This window comes from Salvelinus namaycush, unplaced genomic scaffold (assembly GCF_016432855.1).
Source record: "Salvelinus namaycush isolate Seneca unplaced genomic scaffold, SaNama_1.0 Scaffold561, whole genome shotgun sequence".
Lineage (NCBI taxonomy): Eukaryota > Metazoa > Chordata > Actinopteri > Salmoniformes > Salmonidae > Salvelinus > Salvelinus namaycush.
Genome location: NW_024061266.1, coordinates 112451 through 123695, shown reverse-complemented (window position 1 = coordinate 123695; position 11245 = coordinate 112451).

Sequence of the window (11245 nt, the reverse complement as noted above, 5' to 3'; positions counted from 1 at the left end):
ATCCACCTTCCCATGTTGCTTCCTTCCCCCTAGTGACCAACATCAGAATAGTATTATTGTTGTTAATCCACCTTCCCATGCTGCTTCCTTCCCCCTAGTGACCAACATCAGAATAGTATTATTGTTGTTAATCCACCTTCCCATGTTGCTTCCTTCCCCATAGTGACCAACATCAGAATAGTATTATTGTTGTTAATCCACATTCCCATGCTGCTTCCTTCCCCCTAGTGACCAACATCAGAATAGTATTATTGTTGTTAATCCACCTTCCCATGCTGCTTCCTTCCCCCTAGTGACCAACATCAGAATAGTATTATTGTTGTTAATCCACCTTCCCATGTTGCTTCCTTCCCCATAGTGACCAACATCAGAATAGTATTATTGTTGTTAATCCACCTTCCCATGCTGCTTCCTTCCCCCTAGTGACCAACATCAGAATAGTATTATTGTTGTTAATCCACCTTCCCATGCTGCTTCCTTCCCCCTAGTGACCAACATCAGAATAGTATTATTGTTGTTAATCCACCTTCCCATGCTGCTTCCTTCCCCCTAGTGACCAACATCAGAATAGTATTATTGTTGTTAATCCACCTTCCCATGCTGCTTCCTTCCCCCTAGTGACCAACATCAGAATAGTATTATTGTTGTTAATCCACCTTCCCATGCTGCTTCCTTCCCCCTAGTGACCAACATCAGAATAGTATTATTGTTGTTAATCCACCTTCCCATGCTGCTTCCTTCCCCCTAGTGACCAACATCAGAATAGTATTATTGTTGTTAATCCACCTTCCCATGCTGCTTCCTTCCCCCTAGTGACCAACATCAGAATAGTATTATTGTTGTTAATCCACCTTCCCATGCTGCTTCCTTCCCCCTAGTGACCAACATCAGAATAGTATTATTGTTGTTAATTCACCTTCCCATGCTGCTTCCTTCCCCCTAGTGACCAACATCAGAATAGTATTATTGTTGTTAATCCACCTTCCCATGCTGCTTCCTTCCCCCTAGTGACCAACATCAGAATAGTATTATTGTTGTTAATCCACCTTCCCATGCTGCTTCCTTCCCCCTAGTGACCAACATCAGAATAGTATTATTGTTGTTAATCCACCTTCCCATGCTGCTTCCTTCCCCCTAGTGACCAACATCAGAATAGTATTATTGTTGTTAATCCACCTTCCCATGCTGCTTCCTTCCCCCTAGTGACCAACATCAGAATAGTATTATTGTTGTTAATCCACCTTCCCATGCTGCTTCCTTCCCCCTAGTGACCAACATCAGAATAGTATTATTGTTGTTAATCCACCTTCCCATGCTGCTTCCTTCCCCCTAGTGACCAACATCAGAATATTATTATTGTTGTTAATCCACCTTCCCATGCTGCTTCCTTCCCCCTAGTGACCAACATCAGAATAGTATTATTGTTGTTAATCCACCTTCCCATGCTGCTTCCTTCCCCCTAGTGACCAACATCAGAATAGTATTATTGTTGTTAATCCACCTTCCCATGCTGCTTCCTTCCCCCTAGTGACCAACATCAGAATAGTATTATTGTTGTTAATCCACCTTCCCATGCTGCTTCCTTCCCCCTAGTGACCAACATCAGAATAGTATTATTGTTGTTAATCCACCTTCCCATGCTGCTTCCTTCCCCCTAGTGACCAACATCAGAATATTATTATTGTTGTTAATCCACCTTCCCATGCTGCTTCCTTCCCCCTAGTGACCAACATCAGAATAGTATTATTGTTGTTAATCCACCTTCCCATGCTGCTTCCTTCCCCCTAGTGACCAACATCAGAATAGTATTATTGTTGTTAATCCACCTTCCCATGCTGCTTCCTTCCCCCTAGTGACCAACATCAGAATAGTATAATTGTTGTTAATCCACTTTGTGGAAAATCATTGCCCTTTGTGCCAGATGTGTTCCCCTTCCCCTGTAATCCTATGTATGTCACTGCTTTCACCCATTTATTATTCTCCACATCCCCGTCCAAAAAGGGAACGGGTAGATTTGGAGAGCAACAAATACCCTGCATGTGTGTGTGTATGATGGTTTCCTCGACATCTGATGATTCTTTAGGTTCTGTGGCTGAACCCTCTGCTGGTTCTTCTGGCCTTTGACCTCGTCCTTCTGCTCCTGTCCTTTGGCTCGGACCTTCTTCCTCCTTCAGATGTTCTAGGGGCCCTGCTCTCCCTCCCTCCAGTCGCTCATCCATGGCTCCCACTCTGGGAGATGCTTGCAGTGGGAGAGATGATGCTAACCGGACCTCTCCTCTGCCTGCAGGGCTGTTGGTGTTACCATGGTTACCTGGAACAGACCCATCCATCATGGTTGGTTCCATTTTCGCATGTGGACCCTGAGTTTCACCCATTCTCCAACGTTTATGGGTAGCTCGTCAGGGTCTTCACCTGGGATTGGTTCTGCTGCTTTCCTAGTGTGAGAGAGGAGAAAACTTACAACATAAGTTACTTCCTTCATGTACTCAAGATGGTCACACTATATCTCAGTTGTGTCTATCTATCGGTCAGTCACAGGTCTCACCCCTGGGGTGGTCATTGATCGTCTTGTTAACATTTCATAAGGTGTACACCCAATTCCTTTGTTAAGGCTGCTGTGTATTTTCATGAGGACAAGAGGTAATCCCTCTACCCATGTTATTCCTGTGGAATGACATAGTTTGACAAGGGAGCATTTCATGTTCTTATTAGCCCTCAGTAACTCTCGTTACTCCACGGTTGATAGATGGACACAAACCTCTGGTCAACACCCATCATTTCAATAATACAAACGACTAAACAAATAAAATGCATGTGTGATAACGGGAAACAGACAATGTGTCCTCATCAGCTCTGCTGTTACCAATTCTATCATTATCACACCAACCCACGTGTGCCTCAACCTTAACAATAGCTTCAATCAACTGTTCAACAAAAGGTCTGTTTTTAATAGATGTGTCTGTGGTATTAGTAAACTCTCTTGCTCTCCAAATCCTACACCATGACAAACAAACCCCAACAACATATACTGAGTCAGAGTAGCCAGTAAAGGCCTTCCCTTCCCCCAATGCACAAGCTGTGGTCAGAGATAATAAATCTGCCTGTTGTGCTGATAAATGGTCTGGTATGGGCCGTACAACCTCAATATCACCTTCCACATCTACTACAACCGATCCTACATGTGTCTTCCCTGTGTTTGATCTATATAGGCAGATCCATCAACGAACAGCATCATGTCAGAGTCAAGCAGAGGTTCTTCATACAAGTTTTCATCCGGTACACATTCCTGTCCAGATGTCCCTGTTATTGATACTGATGATTTGCTCAGGGAAGCTCTCCAATAACTTGTCCAGGTTTGCCTAAACAGGAACAGTGAGCTTTAGTGTCCATTATAAATGGTAGGTCATGTCCTTAACATTAAGAGTAACCATTGGCTCTTCTCTTCCATGATTGAATTCGTACTGGAGCAGGGGAGTCGGGCACCTTCATTGTTGATTCTGAGGGAAATTAAAACCGTTGGTGTTCTGATTTCCCAGTGGCCATGGCTGTCCTCTGTCATTAGCAAAGTGTCCTCTTCCAGGCTTAAATTGTCCTTTGCCCCTGCTATAACATCTTCCTCTTCCATTTCCCCCACACTGTGAATTGAAATGCCCCAAATGCCCACAGGTCCAGCATTGAGTGTTGTTCCATTCACAAAGGGCTCTGGCGGGCCCACGTCCTCTCCCAGTCCATGGTTGTGGGTCACCATAATGTTGAGTGGTGAAAAGCACATACCCTTCAGCCACCAGGTTCACAGGTGTGACAGATATGACTGTGGGGGAGCTGCAGGCTGTGGTTGTGGTGAGCCTGTAGAAACAACTTGAGCAGATGTCTGGATCCTCCAGTCTGTTCCTTTTTGTAGAGTGAGTTGGGGTGGTGAGGGAAACTCCCTCCAGGAACTGTGCCTCCTTTTTCTTCCAGCACCATCATCCCCATCACAGTTTCTGTAACAAGGGCACTCGTCATCTCCTTCTTTTTGTCCATTTTTCTTGTCTGAATTATCTCCTTGACTAAATCCAACCTAGTCTTGTTGAATGAACCAGCTATTGGATATCTACTTTCTCCTGCCATCTCTGTCCAGACATGCCATTTCTTAAAAGTGACTGTAAATTCCACAGCAGGAAACTTCTTTTGCATATATTCAACAGGCGTGACAGGCATCATTGCTCCCATCTCCTCATTCTGATTTGACTGTGCCATGGTGCTCTGGCTTTTTATTTAGATAGTCTGTGTGTAATGTGTTTTTCTATAAGGTTATCCTAAAGTGGGTGTAATATGTAAGAATATGCCTATATAACTTCTTGTCTATCTTCATTCAGTGTGTTGTAAATAACAGTGGGTGATACTGTACTGTAATCCTAATTCTACTCCCACTTGATCCAGGCTATAATAAATGGTTCTATTTATACTCAAATATATTTCACACACGGGCCTCAGAGACAACCTCATGGTAAACTTCAATTTTTAATGTTTTATCTCAAGAGTAATAGAGTAATAGTTAGATGTTTTACACCAGTGTTCCCTGGTGTAGGATCACAAAATAACTTTTGTGAAAATGTTCCCAATACTGTTCCATGGTAGGAAAGTGTCATTATCAAATAACTTTTATTCAAATCATTTCTATCCTACTCCTAACTTTGTATTCCACCACTGGGCCATTACCCAATAACTCCCCATAATCCACAGACAAACAAACAATGAAACATACAACGGACTTTACATAAACAACTCAATTCATTCACTTGGTAAATTTCACACAAAATTACCACTATTCATAACCAACTCAACTCATTCGCTGGGTACCTCTACAAAAATAAAAAATAACCAGTCTTTACTACCCAAAATAAAATAGATGATTAACACTGAAGCACCTCTGCAAAACCAACATAACATTAAGTAATGATCGCTGCATTACCTCCCAATATATAATGGATGATTAACACTGAACCACCTCTTCAAAACCAACATAACATTAAGTAATGATCTCTGCATTACCTCCCAATATATAATGGATGATTAACACTGAACCACCTCTTCAAAACCAACATAACATTAAGTAATGATCTCTGCATTACCTCCCAATATATAATGGATGATTAACACTGAACCACCTCTTCAAAACCAACATAACATTAAGTAATGATCGCTGCATTACCTCCCAATATATAATGGATGATTAACACTGAACCACCTCTTCAAAACCAACATAACATTAAGTAATGATCTCTGCATTACCTCTCAATATATAATGGATGATTAACACTGAACCACCTCTTCAAAACCAACATAACATTAAGTAATGATCGCTGCATTACCTCCCAATATATAATGGATGATTAACACTGAACCACCTCTTCAAAACCAACATAACATTAAGTAATGATCTCTGCATTACCTCCCAATATATAATGGATGATTAACACTGAACCACCTCTTCAAAACCAACATAACATTAAGTAATGATCGCTGCATTACCTCCCAATATATAATGGAGGATTAACACTGAACCACCTCTTCAAAACCAACATAACATTAAGTAATGATCTCTGCATTACCTCCCAATATATAATGGATGATTAACACTGAACCACCTCTTCAAAACCAACATAACGTTAAGTAATGATCTCTGCATTACCTCCCAATATATAATGGATGATTATCACTGAACCACCTCTTCAAAACCAAAATAACATTAAGTAATGATCGCTGCATTACTACTCAATATATAATGGATGATTATCACTGAACCACCTCTTCAAAACCAAAATAACATTAAGTAATGATCGCTGCATTACTACTCAATATATAATGGATGATTATCACTGAACCACCTCTTCAAAACCAAAATAACATTAAGTAATGATCGCTGCATTACCTCCCAATATATAATGGATGATTAACGATGAACCACCTCTTCAAACATTCAATTCATTCATCATATATTGACATCATGCATTTCACCAATAGTCCGTAACGTAAATTGTCCAAACTAAAATCCGACTGTGTCATATTCAAAGTGTATGTCTGTCATTTAGATTGAGTGAGGTGCCACTTACTTGTTAGAGAGAAACCACACCCGTAAATGCCATTTAATTACAGACTTAGATTAAATGAGTGTCTGCTTACCTTGTTTAATTTGGAGCTCTGGCAACGTGGTGTGGAATCTCCTCCGACCGCGGTGACACTCACTCCTGGCTGGCTCGCCAAATGTTAGGGTTCGTTCCTTACGTCCTTCTTTGTCAATCATTGGTTCATTGGTGAAATTAGCATTATGACAATATATTTAAATAAATCATTCAAAAACCTTTATTAATGCAATTACAGACAGAAGTTGACAAACAGGAACATGGCACGCATGTTTCCCAGTATCTGCCTCAAACAAAAAGTCTCAAGTTGTTTTGTTAGCAGTAAAAGTCCACTCCTCCAAAGCTGATTTCTTGTGTAATGTGTGACTAGTCTTATCTCCTCCAAAGCTGATTTCTTGTGTAATGTGTGACTAGTCTTATCTCCTCCACTCCCCTGCAGAGCTCCTTCTTCACAGTCACACATTACTCAGAGGGGCCTCTTTTTAATGAGGCAGAGAGAGAGAATTAGAAAACAACTGTGGAACAATATTAAAACCTCATCATGTATTTATATTGTTAATCTGTAGTCTAGGACCCTATTAATGTAAGGAGGGAGGGGTCTTATAACCCCTTCCCTTCTATTAAAACCTCATCATGTATATGTATTGTTAATCTGTAGTCTAGGACCCTATTAATGTAAGGAGGGAGGGGTCTTATAACCCCTTCCCTTCTATTAAAACCTCATCATGTATATGTATTGTTAATCTGTAGTCTAGGACCCTATTAATGTAAGGAGGGAGGGGTCTTATAACCCCTTCCCTTCTATTAAAACCTCATCATGTATATGTATTGTTAATCTGTAGTCTAGGACCCTATTAATGTAAGGAGGGAGGGGTCTTATAACCCCTTCCCTTCTTTTAATACAACATCAGAATAATCAATTATTCTAATACATCAAACACTTTGGTACAACCCTTTTCATGACCCCTAGGTGAACCCGACAGTAGGGAAGAGGATGATTTAGGTGATTTACTTGTCTGCCGGTTATTGTCATGCAAAAGACCTGACCTGAAGGTAAATGACTATTAATTAACATAAACAAGTTAAGCAAATCCAGGCCTCCACTGTCTACAAGCTTCATACAAACCACTGTCTACAAGCCTCATACAAACCACTGTCTACAAGCCTCATACAAACCACTGTCTACAAGCCTCATACAAACCACTGATGAGCACCTTTGGAACATCGACATTAAAAAACTTGCAGCATACTGGCAGCAATATCCTTGCCTGTGAAGCCCTTTTTGTGCTAAGCAAGGATGACGGCACGTGTTTCCTTGCAGGTAACCATGGTTGACAGAGGAAGAACAATGATTCCAAGCACCTGTCACGCCCTGGCTATAGAGAGGGTTTTTTATTCTCTATTTTGGTTAGGCCAGGGTGTGACTAGGGTGGGCAGTCTATGTTCTTTTTTCTAGGTTATTGTTTTTCTATGTGTTTGGCCTGGTGTGGTTCCCAATCAGAGGCAGCTGTCTATCGTTGTATCTGATTGGGAGCCATATTTAGGTAGCCTTTTTTCCTTTGTGTGTTGTGGGTGATTAATTTTCTGTTTAGTGTGTGTTGCACCTGACAGAGCTGTTTCGGTTGTCACTTTGTTGTTTTGCTTTGTAGTGTTCAGTTTACCATAAAAATTACGAACACGCTGCGTTTTGGTCCTCTCCTTCTCCAGACGACAATCGTGACAGCACCACCCTCCTTTTGAAGCTTCCAGTCTGTTATTCCAACTCAATCAGCATGACAGACTGATCTCCAGCCTTGTCCTCGTCAACACTCACACCTGTGTTAACGAGAGAATCACTGACATGATGTCAGCTGAGCCTTTTGTGGCAGGGCTGAAATGCGGTGGAAATGTTTTTGGGGGATTCAGTTCATTTGCATGGCAAAGAGGGACTTTGCAATTAATTGCAATTCATCTGATCACTCTTCATAACATTCTGGAGTATATGCAAATTGCCATCATACAAACTGAGGCAGCAGACTGTGAAAAGTTATATATGTGTCATTCTCAAAACTTTTGGCCACGACTGTACTATCAAAAAATTGTGACTTGATTCTCAAAATTACATTTCAAGTTTATTCTTAGAATATTGTCAGTTTATTTTCAAAATATTGCCACTTTCTTAATGACATTTTTGCCACTTAAAAAAAAAATATATATATATATATAACCCAAGTACAACCACCTTTCATTCTTTTTTCTTTGTTTTTTCTTCACGCGCCTCATACTCTTCTGTACCCTGGAAATCAAACCATATGTGGGTCTAATACTCTTCTGTACCCTGGAAATCAAACCATATGTGGGTCTAATACTCTTCTGTACCCTGGAAATCAAACCATATACGGAATGCAAGGTGGTGCATAAGAAGAGTATTGTAGCATGACTCAAAAGTCTTGTGGAATTTGACTGCGGTCATTACTCATGACTGCCGGTGTGGTAGTAATATAGTCACCACAACAGCCCAACACAGGCCCAAAACTAGTTAAGCTACCCCAGAATCCCCTTGACCTTTTTGGATTGCAAAACTAAAGAGACACACTAGACAACACTCAGAGACAGCAACAGAAGAATAGGATATGATGGAGAGAGACACCAGACAAGACACAGAGACAGCAACAGAAGAATAGGATAAGTGTGTGTGTGTGTGTGTGCAATACACTGTAGATGTATGTGTTCAAAAGTAGCCCCCAATATCTTCAAATCCCTGGGGAGAGAGGAGTTGCTACCCCTGAGGGGAGAGGAGCTGTTACCCCTGGGGAGAGAGGAGCTGCTACCCCTGGGGAGAGAGGAGCTGCTACCCCTGGAGAGAGAGGAGCTGCTACCACTGGGGAGAGAGAGGAGCTGCTACCCCTAGAGAGAGAGGAGCTGCTACCCTTGGGGAGAGAGGAGCAGCTACCACTGGGGAGAGAGGAGCTGCTACCCCTGGGGAGAGAAGAGCTGCTACCCCTGGGGAGAGAAGAGCTGCTACCCCTGGGGAGAGAGGAGCTGCTACCCCTGGAGAGAGAGGAGCTGCTACCAGGAGAGACTGAGACCCTGTTTGGGAAGAGCTTAACGATTGGTGATTGTTGGGGCACGTTTGTCAGGAGTTTCAGTGATGAAGACTGCTGAACTTGCTGATGCTTCACAATATGCCACGTCTCCGTCACCAGGTCTCAACACAATAGAACACCACCATCAACAGAACACCAGGTCTCAACACAATAGAACACAACCATCAACAGAACACCAGGTCTCAACACAATAGAACACAACCATCAACAGAACACCAGGTCTCAACACAATAGAACACAACCATCAACAGAACACCAGGTCTCAACACAATAGAACACAACCATCAACAGAACACCAGGTCTCAACACAATAGAACACTACCATCAACAGAACACCAGGTCTCAACACAATAGAACACCACCATCAACAGAACACCAGGTCTCAACACAATAGAACACCACCATCAACAGAACACCAGGTCTCAACACAATAGAACACCACCATCAACAAAACACCAGGTCTCAACACAATAGAACACCACCATCAACAAAACACCAGGTCTCAACACATTTACATTTAAGTCATTTAGCAGACGCTCTTATCCAGAGCGACTTACAAATTGGTGCATTCACCTTATGATATCCAGTGGAACAACCACTTTACAATAGTGCATCTAACTCTTTTAAGGGGGGGGGGGGGGGGGGGGGGTTAGAAGGATTACTTTATCCTACCCTAGGTATTCCTTAAAGAGGTGGGGTTTCAGGTGTCTCCGGAAGGTGGTGATTGACTCCGCTGACCTGGCGTCGTGAGGGAGTTTGTTCCACCATTGGGGTGCCAGAGCAGCGAACAGTTTTGACTGGGCTGAGCGGGAACTGTACTTCCTCAGAGGTAGGGAGGCGAGCAGGCCAGAGGTGGATGAACGCAGTGCCCTTGTTTGGGTGTAGGGCCTGATCAGAGCCTGAAGGTACGGAGGTGCCGTTCCCCTCACAGCTCCGTAGGCAAGCACCATGGTCTTGTAGCGGATGCGAGCTTCAACTGGAAGCCAGTGAAGAGAGCGGAGGAGCGGGGTGACGTGAGAGAACTTTGGAAGGTTGAACACCAGACGGGCTGCGGCGTTCTGGATGAGTTGTAGGGGTTTAATGGCACAGGCAAGGAGCCCAGCCAACAGCGAGTTGCAGTAATCCAGACGGGAGATGACAAGTGCCTGGATTAGGACCTGCGCCGCTTCCTGCTCTGCGAATGTTGTAGAGCATGAACCTACAGGAACGGGTCACCGCCTTGATGTTAGTTGAGAACGACAGGGTGTTGTCCAGGATCACGCCAAGGTTCTTAGCACTCTGGGAGGAGGACACAATGGAGTTGTCAACCGTGATGGCGAGATCATGGAACGGGCAGTCCTTCCCCGGGAGGAAGAGCAGCTCCGTCTTGCCGAGGTTCAGCTTGAGGTGGTGATCCGTCATCCACACTGATATGTCTGCCAGACATGCAGAGATGCGATTCGCCACCTGGTTATCAGAAGGGGGAAAGGAGAAGATTAATTGTGTGTCGTCTGCATAGCAATGATAGGAGAGACCATGTGAGGATATGACAGAGCCAAGTGACTTGGTGTATAGCGAGAATAGGAGAGGGCCTAGAACAGAGCCCTGGGGGACACCAGTGGTGAGAGCACGTGGTGCGGAGACAGATTCTCGCCACGCCACCTGGTAGGAGCGACCTGTCAGGTAGGACGCAATCCAAGCGTGGGCCGCGCCGGAGATGCCCAACTCGGAGACCATCTCAATAGAACACCACCATCAACAAAAGACCAAACTATCGAATTTCTTGTGGAAGAATGGTGTCACATCCCTCCAATAGAGTCCCAGACAGTTGTAGAATGTATGCCGAGGCACATTGTAAGAGCTGTAAAGAGAGAGGGAGTGGGAGAGAGAACAGGCAGAACCTGATATGTAAATGAGCAGAGCAAACGAAAGTAACTTTTGACGACCGAATGATCATTTCAGACTCTGTTTCTATTGAGAGATAAAAGGTAAGACGACGATTGTTATGTGTATTCATATAGTTGATGATATTGTCATGTGTATTCATATAGTTGA